We start from the raw sequence: 12210 nt of genomic DNA on the forward strand, positions 1-12210 counted from the left end.
GGTCGCTATGGGTCGGAACCGACTCGACGGCACGTAACAACAACAACAAATAATTAATTAAGTATGTGTTTTGGTAATTTTTTATGTTTTCTGATTACCTCCAGGAAGATGTGATCAGGATGTGGTCTTCCCTTTTCACTCTCCTTATTGCTTAACTCAGAGTAACTTTTTTGGGCCTCAGTTATGCCTGGGCCTCGGCGGCGGGCCGTTTGGGCTTCGAACAGGTGGGTTGAGCCTAGGATGGGCAGTTTGGGCCTCTGGGGGCCTGGGCGTCAGCGACCGGGCTACAGGAGGGTTGGGCCTTGGGCGGGTGGCTTGGGCCTCGGGCTGGTGGTTTGGGCCTCTGGCAGGCGGTTTGAGCCTCAGGGGGCCTGGGTATCAGCAGCTGGGCATCGGACAGCTTGGGCCTCAGTGGGCGGGTTGGGTTGAGGGCAGGTTAGGTCTCAGGGGCACTGGGCCTTGGTGACCAGGCTATGCGGCGGGTTGGGCCTTTGGGGCCATGGGCCTCAGTGGCCTGGCTACACAGCAGGTTGGGCTTTAGGGGCCGTGGACCTCGGCGGCGACCGGGCTAGGGACTGCCTGGGCTGCGAGGCAGGTAGGCGATTTGGGCCTAGGTTGGGCCTGGGCCTTTGTGACCAGTCTGTGGGCGGGTTGGGCCTGAGGGCAGGCCTTGGCCTCAGTGGACGAACCTGTGCCTTGGGCGTTCCTTAGCCTCGGTGGCTTGGCAGAGGGCTGGTCTGGGCCAGTGCAGTAGAGGGCTGGGGATAATGGCTGCAGGGTAGTGTCCATATTTGATGACGTAAAAAATGCCTCTCTCAGTCTCTCTGTACCGTGGGTACCCCAAATTTCCTGATATCCATGCTGATATCCCTCTCTATTTGTTCGGCTTTGTTAGTTTATGCTTCTTTTTCTCTGGAAATGCAGCTGTCTAAGTGGGGTTGCTCTAGCCCTGCATTCCAAGGTCTGCAGAGGGCAGAGGCACTCACCGGCGTGGGTGTGGAAGCAGGAGCCGCGTGCAGGCAGGCAAAAGCTCAAAATGCCTGTAATTCCTTAGCAATTTGATCTTTTAAAAAAACGAGTTCAGAATGTTGGAATATAAGATCTTATGTTTATTCAAAAGCTGTCTGTCTGCTAGACAGAGGTTTCTTATGTGCGATTCCACCCCTTTTCCCCAAGACTGCCCTACCTGAGCTGTCTGGTCAGGGAAGCGCCGGAAGTCTCAATAATCTTTTAAAGACTGCAAACCTTTACATGGGAAGACAGTCCTATCTTTCTCTCCTGGAGCAGTTGGTGGATTTGAACCACTGACCTTGTGGTTAGCAGCCCAATGTTTGCTTTCTGTACCACCAGGGATCCTTATATGATTATATATAAAGGATAAGTTACCAAGGCATAACAGAAATTTGAGGATGAAAGAAAACAGTAAATAAATGTAAGAACGAATGTCATACAGAAATGTCCACTAGAATCTTCTTTTTCTAAGTGTATGTAGAATGCAAATTTGTTTTGTGTTTTCTTACAAATCAATACAAAGTGAAACTAGCTCTTGTAATATGGTTTAATTGTTTGACAAAACCAAACTCTTTGTTTAAGAGAATAATAACCATTTGATACTTTGAAAAGAATTATTTTCTGAGAGTCATCATACTTAGGATAATGTATAATATTACAGAGGATGCCTTCTTAGATGTTTAGAGTAGATGGAAAGGTAAAACACATAACTATTTTTGAAGGGCTGCAATGTGTGGCAATGTTGTCATTCTATTAAAATCTATAATTTCTTGTTGTTGTTAATTGTCATTGAGTCAGTTCCTACTCATAGCAACCTTGTATAGAGTTTCTGAGGAGAAGGTGGTTGATTCAAAATGATCTGTGATTAGCAGCCCAGTTCTTATCCTATAGCATCACACCAGAACTGTATGAATCTATATAAAGGGCCAGAAATTGGGATTCCAGATGTAAAGTTTTAGATTTACTTGAAATTAAATTACACTGAGTAGATTGTTAATTAGCAGGTTCCCAGATGCCACTTACCCAGTAGAAGTTTATGCAATATGTCTGGAATGAAGTTCTGCAATATAAATTTTAACAAACATCCTAAGTGATTCTATTGAGTGATATATTTGTTGTTATTAAGTGCCTTTGTGTTGTTTTTGACTCATAGTGATCCTGTCTAGAGTTTCCAAGAAGTTATTGGTAGGTTTGAATGACCCACCTTGCAGTTAGCACTCTAGTGTTTATCCTGTAGAGCTATACCAGAACTCCACAGCTCATATTTAGGGGCATCTAAGTGATAGCTTCTTTCTTGTTCTCTCTCTCTAGATATATTTTTTTGATATATGACAAATGATGCTTCTTTGTTATACCATTAAAGATGTATGTGAGATAGGTTTCAGAACTCCTCAGGCTTTCTCTTTCACAAGAGAAAGCATTTCAGAATGTAAATTAGTCAGAATAATGTTGTAGGGATAACCTTACATCTGCTCTAATTATTTATTTTAAATTAATCATTTGAAAATTTCATTATCTTAACTCTCATTATGAATAAATAGCTTCCAATATATTCCACAATTGACAGGAACATGCCACCATGTCACCAACATACAAATTATCTAGGGAAGACTGTGTGGACTTTGTATATTTCAAACAGTGCTTGACAAATATAATTTCTTTCAGCTTTTCAAAATAGAGATCAGGTGAAATTAAAATTGAACTGTCAGATACAAGAAGGTAGCTGTTTAAATTGCTAACTAATTCTAAGTAATATGTTTTAAAGCATCCAATATATGTGGTGAGAATTTTCTGTTGTGAAGATACAAGGACTGGTGAAGAATGTAAAATGGAAAAGAATGGCTATCTGCTTACATTTGCCAAGACCACTGGTCACTTTAGAATACATTTTCAATCTTCACAGGCTTATAAGTCTTATTGCCATTGTTGCTGGATGCTGTCCTTTCTATTCTTACTCACAACAACCACATGTGACAAAGCAGAACTCTCCCATTGGGATTTTTTACTGCAATCTTTATGAAAAAAGACTTTTTTTCTCATGTAAAAAACAGGTATTTTTCTCATGGAATATCAAGATGGATTAGAACTAGCAGTCTTTCAGTTAGCAACCAGGCACTTAACAATTTGTGCTACCAGAACTTCATAAATAAGTAGGCATTATTGAAGCTGTGTGCCTTCTACTCAATTTTGATTCATGGCAACTCTATAGAACAGAGTAAAACTGCCCCCGCCCCTATGTTTTCTAGGATGCAAACAGGAACTGAATGCCTGGTCTTTTCTTCCAGTCACTGGTAGCTTCAAATTACAGTCCTTTGGGCTACCAGCTGTACTCTTAACCACTGACCCACCTGGGCTCCTGTAAATAGTTCTAACCATGCATTATATCTCAGCCAAAATAGCATAATGGAGTGGGACAAGGTAGGACATGATGGGACAAGGAATCAATTTCCAATGTCAAGAGATCCGAAGCTTCCCAAAGAACAAATGTAGATGCTGGTATTCCTGTTGGTTGTTTTAGTGCCCAACCACTGGCCACACTAATGAAGATTTACCTCCAAGATATTAAGAATGAGGGTGGAGATGTTGAAGATGTGATATATGCAACAACATAATTCCATATGTAACATTCAAAGAAAAACAATGTAGGTTTGTTTTCTTTCCCACCCCACAAGAAACAGAAGCTGTGCCTATATAGCCAAAATTCTGCAAATTCAAGAACAAATACTAACTGCTATATCACATGATCACTGATATATAGCAGTCTACATCAGCCAAACCCACCTTAAACTGAGATACATGAATGACAAATGATAATGGTGCACACATTTTAATTCTTTAACTATATCCATAGGAGACAGTAGGTGAAAGTCAAAGAACACATCAACATAAATCATTAACTGAACAAAAATACAGCAACCACACAAATGCCCGAGAAACAACATAAAATTTTAGTTCACATGAAGAAATGAGAGAGAGTGGCTAAAAAAAATGACCAATATGTAGAGACAGAAAACATGTCTGAGGAATAAAAGGTAATAGAAGTGAAAAATAATTCAAAAGAATGATATTTTGGTACCTACAAAGAATTGACCACCACTTGTCTGTCAGTTTGTCATACCGAGGTGGTTTGTGAGTTGCTGTGATTCTGAAAGCTATGCCACCAGTGTTTTAAATGCCAGCAGGGTCACCCATGGTGGACAGGTTTCAGATGAGCTTTCAGATAAAGACAGACTAGTAAGAAGGGATGATGAACTACTTCTGAATATTTAGTCACTGAAAACCTTATGAATAACAGAGAAACACTTCAGATATAGTGCCAGGAAATGAGCCCCTCAGGTTGGAAGGCATTCAAAATGTGACTGGGGAAGAGCTGCCTCCTCAAAGTAGAGTTGACTGTGCTGACGCAAATGGAGTAAAGCCCATGGGACCTTCATTTGCTGATGGGGCACAACTCAAAATGAAGAGAAATGGCTGTAACTATCCATTGAAAATCGGAATATGGTATGTACGAAGTATGAATCTGGGAAAATTGGGAGTTGTCAAAAATGACATGGAACACATAAACACCAATATCTTAGGCATTAGTAAGCTGAAATGGACTGGTATTGGCCATTTTGAATCTGACAACCACCTGGTTTACTATGCTGGGAATGACAAAATGAAGAGGAATGGCGTTCCATTCATTATCAAAAAGAACATATCCAGATCAGTCATGAGGTACAACACTGTCAGTGATAGGATAATATCCATGTGCCTACAGAGAAGACCAGATAATACTATTATTATTCAAATTTATGCATGAACCACTAAAGCCAGTGAGGATGAAATGGAAGAATTCTACCAACTTCTTCAATCTGAAATTGATCAATCATGAAATCAAGATATATTGATCATTACTGGTGATTGGAATGCAAAGGTTGGGAGCAAAGAGGAAAGATCAGTAGTTACAAAATATGGCCTTGGTGATGGAAATGATGCTGGAGAACACATGATGGAATTCTGCAAAATCAATGATTTGTTCATTTGAAATACCTTCTTTAGACAGCATAAGAGACGACTATACACATGGATCTCATGAGATGGAATACATAGAAATCAAATTGATTACATCTGCGGAAAGAGACAATGGAAAAGCTCCATATCATCAGTCAAAACAAGGCCAGGGGGAGAATGTGAAACAGATCATCAATTGCTCATATGCAAATTCAAACTAAAGCCGAAGAAATTGAAAACAATTCCAAGAGCCAAAATATGACCTTGAATATATCCCACCTGAATTTAGAGATCATCTGAAGAACACATTTGATACATTAAACACTAAAAACCAAAACCAGAGGATTTGTGGGATGGCATCAAGAACATCATACAGGAAGAAAGCAAAAAGTCATTAAGAAGACAAGAAAGAAGGAAAATGTCAAAATGGATATCAGAAGAGACACTGAAACTTGCTCTCCAATGTAGAGATGCTAAAGTAAATGGAAGAAATGAGGAGGTCCAAGAGCTGAACAGAAAATTTCAAAGATCAGCTCGAGAAGATACAGGCAAATGTTACAACAAAATATGAAAAGGGCATTTCTCAAGCTGGGGGAACTGAAGAAAAAATTCAATCTTCAACTTTCATTATTGAAAGATTATCTGGGCAAATTAGTGAATGACTCAGAAAGCATCAAAAGAAGATGGAAGGAATACAAAGAGTCACTGTTTCAAAAAAGAAATGGCTGCTATTCAACCATTTCAAGAGGTAGTGTATGATCAAGAGCCAATGATATTGAAGGAGGAAGTCTCAGGTACATCGAAGGAATTGGCAAAGAACAGACACCATGAATTGATGGAATAAAAATTGAAATCTTCCAAGAAAGTGAGGCTGCACAAGAGGCATTCACTCATCTCTGACAAGAAATTTGGAAGACAACTATCTGGCCAACTGATTGGAAGAGATCTGTATTTGTGCCCATTCCAAAGAGGCTGTGAATGAGGGATATTATTGCTGATGTCTGATGCTTCTTGGCTGAAAGCAGAGAATACCAGAAAGATGTTTACCTTTGTTTTATTGATTACACAGAAGCTTTCGAGTGTGTGGATTATGACAACCTATGGACAACATTATGAAGTATGAGTATTCCAGAACACTTAACTGTGCTCATGAGTAATCTGTACATGGACCAAGAGGCAGTTATTCAAACAGAACATTAAATACTGAATGGTTTAAAATTAAGAAAGGTGTGTGACAGGGTTGTATTTTTTCACCATACTTATTCAACCTGTATGCTGAGCAAATCATCTGAAAAGCTGGGTTATATGAAGAAAAATGTGGCATCAGGATTGGAGGAAGACTCATTAACAACCTGTGAAATGCAAATAGTACAACCTTGCTTGCTGAAAGTGAAGAGGACTTAAAATATTTACTGATGAAGATTAAAGAGCAGTCTTTGTTATGGATTGCATCTCAATGTAAAGAAAACAAAAATCCTCACCACTGGACCAATAAACAACATTCTTATCAACAGAGAAAAGATTGAAGTTATAAGGACTTCCTTCTTCTTGGATCAACTATCAACACTCACAGAAGCAGCAGTCAAGAAATCAAAGGATGTATTGCATTCCGCAAATATGCTGCATAAGACCTTTTTAAAGTGTTTAAGAGCAAAGATGTCAGCTTGAGGACTAAGGTGCACCTGACTGAAGCCATGGTATTTTCAATAACCTCATATACATGCAAAAGCTGAACAGTAAATAGGGAAGATTGTAGAAGAATTGATGCTTTTGAGTTATGGTGTTGGAAGAGAATATTGAAAGTGCCATGGGCTGCCAAAAAAACCAATAGATCCATTTTGGAAGAAGTGCAGCCAGAGTGCTCCTTCGAGGCCTAGATGGCCAAATTTCTTCTCTCAGACTTCAGACATATTGTCAGAAGGGACCAATCGCAGGATATCATGTTTGGTAAGGTGGGAGGGTCAGTGAAAAAGAGGAAGACCCCAGTGAGATGGATTGGCTAAGTGGCAGCATGGATGGATTCAAGTGTGGCAACAATAGTGAGGTTGGCCCAGGATTGGGCAGTGCTTCATTCTGCTGTGCATAAGGTCCCTATGAGTTGGTACCAACTTGATGGCACCTAACAACAACAACAACAACAAGGAATTGAAAAGAGCTCTGGCAGTCTAGAGGTTATGAGTCATACTGCTAACTCATGGTCAAGTTTGAAATTACCAACTGTTCAGTGGAAGAAAATGAAGGTTTCTGCCCCAGTAAATAGTTACAGCCTCGGAAACCTATACAGGGTTGTTGTAAGTTGGAAGCCACTCCATGGAACACCTTCACCACCACCACCACAAGGAATTGACATAACACAGAACAGCAAGAAGAACAAAGAAAAAAAAAATTAAGAAGAATTCAAGAGAACATTACAAAAACTAACAGAAAAAATAAATGCAAAATTTGAAACAATATAAAATCTGTCATTATAAATTCAGAAGATAAATACTAAGATTTCAGAAATGGGCAATACATTAAAAGGGCAAAGGAGCAATTTGAAGCAATGAAATCCAGAATCAGTGAGTTTGAATATAAATCTCATTGTTATTGTTGTTGTTAAGTGCCATCCAGTTGATTTCTGACTCATAGTCATCCTGTGTAGGGTTTCTGAGGTATGGCTGGTGAGTTTGAACTACCTACCTTGCAGCTAAAACCGACCTAGTGGTCAAATGCTTTATCCCACAGCATCACACCTCATGCATATACCTGAATACTAGTATACTAGAAAAACAATTAGAAAAAAGAATGAAAAATACTTAAGAAAGTCTGAGTGGTGTGGAACACCATGAAGAGAAACAATTTAAAGGTGGTTAAAGTTCCAGAACAGGATGTTGTTGTTGCTGTTAAATGCCGTGGAGTCGGTTCCGACTCATAGCGACCCTGCATAGGGTTTCCGAGGCTGTAAATCTTTACAGGAGCAGAAAGCCTCATCTTTCTCCCGCGGAACCGCTGGTAGTTTCGAACTGCTGACCTTGCGGTACACAGCCCAATTCGTAACCACTACGCTACCAGAACAGGATAAGATAATAAAAGTCACAGAAAAAAATTGTCCAAAAGTTTTTGGAAGAAAACTTCCCTAACATCATGAAAGATAAGAAGATAAGCATACAAGAAACTGAGTGAACCCCATACGGAATAGATCCCATAAGAAAATCACGAAGACATATCATAATCAAACTTTCCCAAATCTAAGACAGGAAAAAAAAACCTGAGAGCACCTCAGGGAAAATGAAGTTACCTACAAAGGAGAATCAATAAGAGTAAGGTCTGATTTCTCAGCAGAAACCATGCAGGCAAGAAGGCAGCGGAATGAAATATACAAAATCTGAGAAAAAAAGTAAAATGTCCAATGTCTATAAATCTTCCAAAGAATACTTAGGTTTGAAGAATGTTACTTGTTGTTGTCCCTTACAAAGCAAATTATATGAACAGTAGTGCATGAATGATGTAGCTAGCTCAAGGGCATTGATTTGAAAGTGTAACCCCATACTGACAAAATCAGCATCCGGTACAAACTTGTTAGAAATGCAAATTACTGAGCCCTATCTCTGGTAGCATAGTGGTTACGAATCCGGCTGCTAACCTCAAGGTCAGCAGTTCAAAACTACAAGTGTAACACAGGAGAAAGATGAGGCTTTCTGCTCCCATAAAGACTTACATCCTCAGAAACCCTCGACAGTTACTATGAGTCGGAGCCAACTCCATGGCACATAAAAAAAACAGCGTCCCATTCTTGAAATCTTGGTATGGTGCTCCAGGTTAATATAAAGGACTGCAAGGTCGGTTTGAACTGCAAGTTCAGTGATTCAAGCTCACCAGCTGATCCTCAGAAATCCTATACAGGATCAGTATGAGTCAGAACTGACTCAAGGCACTTAACAACAACAAAATCTTTTGGAATAGGATTGATCACCAGTCTGTATTTTAACAGGTTCTCCATGTAATTCTGATATTGTAACCACTGTTGTATAGCACAGTAAGACTTCGAAAAGTTGTTCATTTTAATGAGTAGGGTTTAATGAAGTGTCTTGTATAAAAGAAGCCCCATGTTCTTTTTTGCTTAGAGATTTAACTCATTGTAAGCAGATGGTCCAACATTGCTTTCTGAAAGCACAGAATACTTGAAACACTTTCTGATGAAGATCAAATACTATATAGCTTTCATTATGGAGTGCACCTCAACATAAAGAAAACACAAGTCCTTATAACTTGACCAATAAGCAACATTATGATAAATGAAGAAAAGTTTGAAGTTGCCAAGGATTTCATTTTACTTAGTGACACAATCAGTGCCCATGGAATCAGCAGTCTAGAAACCAAATGACATATTGCATTAAGAAAATCTGCTGTAAAATACCTCTTTAAATATTTAAGAGTAAAGATGTTTCTTTGAGGACTAAATTGTGCCTAGCCCAAGACATGGTAATTTCAATTGCTTCTTGTACATGCAAAAACAAGAAAATGAACAAGGAAAGCAAAAGAAGAATTGATGGATTTGAATTATGGTACTGATGAAGAATATTGAATCTACCATGGACTGCAAGTAGAATGAACAACTGTCTTAGAAGTATAGCTATAATGTGCTGTAGAATCAAGGATGTTGACACCCTGTGTCAGATCATTTAGACATGGTATCAGAAGGGGCAGCCCCTAAAAAGGGACATTGTGCTTGGTAAAGTAGAGGATCAATGAAAAAGGGAAAGATTATTGGTGAGATGGATTGACACCATTGCTGCAACATAAGCAATGATAGTGAGGATGGCACAGGACTAGGCGGTTTTGTTCTGTTGTACCTAGAGTTGCTATATATCAGGACCAACGATGGCACTTAAAAACAACAAATTTCTTGACTGTCCCATATTGTAATAAATCTATGATCTCATTAGCAAATGAATTAATTGTTGTTGTTGATGTTGTTAAATACTGTTGAGCTGATTCTGACCCATAGGGACCTTGTGTAGAGTTTCCAAGGAGCAGCTGGTGAGCTAGAACCACCGACCTTGCAGTTCAAACAACTTTGCAGTCTGATGCATTAGCCCACAGTGAATTAACTGCTAATAATACATGTTCTGGTCATTAAAACATTTATTTTATCATGTACACCTAAAAATCTCTTCTATGTGTGCAGTAGATATTTTTAGATAAAATACTCTCTCTTCTGTTTACACATTTAATTTGTAGAACAACTACAATATGTTTTCAAAACTTTGTGGAGAAACGGAATTAAAAGATAATGGAATTTTTTCACTTTTGTTTTAAGGTTTTTATTATGGATTGAGTGAAAGTTTACAAGGCAGACCATCAGTTTTAGATTAACAAATCATGCACCTTGTTTCATTACAATGATTATAATCCCCTACATTCACTATTCACTTTCGCTCTTTAAAAAAAAACAACAACAACAAAAAACCACTCAGACATATATAATAATTTACACCTCCCAAGGGTACATTCTGCAAGTCTGCCTCCTGGCCACCAGCCCTTAGTCCCTCTCTTCCTCTCTCCATATCCCCATCTCTGACTTCATCTCTGGTATCCTGCTCCTCTGAATAAGGTCTTGCATTCTACTTGTGCTCTTCTTCCTTCATGGTCCTAGGGTCCTCTGTTTCTGGACTGTAAGATTAACCACTCCCCTGTTTTTGCTACAAAACTTCTACCTTTATAATTTTGACAGTCACAATTAGTTATGATAACAATTACTCACTATTGGATCATAACAATCTTATCCCCATCTCTTTTTACCAGACCCATCTAGACAAGATGAAAACTATTCAGTGAGAACTCTTTCTTCTGCCACACACTCTTAAATGAAAATCCATCATGAAACCTTTTAAGACAGTCACTTCATGCCTTTATAGCCCTCCTCCCCCCATTTTAGGTAGCCAATGTCTAAGTTGCCTATCCCTATCTACCCTATGTACAGAGGGGATAGCATTGATATTTGACATGAAGACTCCTTCCCTCTCTGTTGATATTTAGAGTTACTACCTCCATGACTATAGGTCAGATTCATCAAATTGTAGCAATTTACTCTTGTTTCCTTTCTCAACAAAAAAATATATATTTCAAATCTTTCTCTAGTCGAGTTCTGATTATCAAGCCATTGAGGCTAAGTCAAATGGGTACTGTCTGCAAGTTTGGATGTTCTTGTGCATCTCTCCTCACTCCATATCAGCTGGATGCTTCACTCTCAGCTCTAGCCCTCTGTGGCTATATCCTTGTCCATGGGCTTAGGTGTCCCTAGGTGTCACCACACTTTGAACCCACCAGCCCTTCCTCTTGTCTCTCTCATCTCCAGGTCAACAAGAGTCTATGAAAGGTGGTTGAACTCAGTCCATTTCTTCATTGCTGCCTTTTCCCCTCTTACACTCACCAGTAGACCAATGTGGTCCCCAGCAAGCTTGCATGCCTGTTTGTGTGTTCCATTTGAGTTTGAGTCTTAGAGGGGAGTTTGTCATGAAGGAACTTGATTGCTTGCCTTGATGGCTTCCCAACAAACAACTTGCTTATTCTTGTAGTAGCCAGTCATGCTGACATTTTTGTTTTGGGTTTTTCCTGATGATCTTTCTTTGAAGCTGTATCTTCTGTTGCTCTAGCTGTCACAGGCAGGTCTGCTTGTCCTTGTTAGTGGGAATGTCCCACCTCAGAAGGTTCTGGATGGGACTCAGGATTTCACCTAAGGTCCTATACTCTGCAAAGGCTTTGCAAGAGACCTATTTCACTAGGCAAGTTCTAGAACCCCTTTTAGGTATTATAGTCAGTGTAAGCTGAATACAGCCTTACAAGTTTTCTGTAATCATGTTTCCCAATGTTGCTTTCTATCCCACTTAAGTGTCTATTTTACAATAGTAGGCCATGGAAACTGATATTCATAAGACAATCAAATATCTTATTATTCTTTTCCCTCTTCAAACTATATGCTTAGATCCCTATATCACAGAGCCCTGTTTTTCCAAGGTTGAGCATGCATCAGTATTTACCTCTGTTCCTCTTAGACCATGCAAACATGTCTCAGTGTTCCCCTATCTATCTTGTTCTTCTATCTACTCCCCCTTCTTGTATTATCCTCCCCAACACCCACACTAAAACCCCCATCCAAACCCCAGCATTGTGGTTACCTTATATTCCATTATATTTTCCCTCCATTTAAGACAGTCTATTTTATCC

This window comes from Chrysochloris asiatica, unplaced genomic scaffold (genome assembly GCF_000296735.1).
Source record: "Chrysochloris asiatica unplaced genomic scaffold, ChrAsi1.0 scaffold00035, whole genome shotgun sequence".
In the NCBI taxonomy this organism is placed as follows: domain Eukaryota; kingdom Metazoa; phylum Chordata; class Mammalia; order Afrosoricida; family Chrysochloridae; genus Chrysochloris; species Chrysochloris asiatica.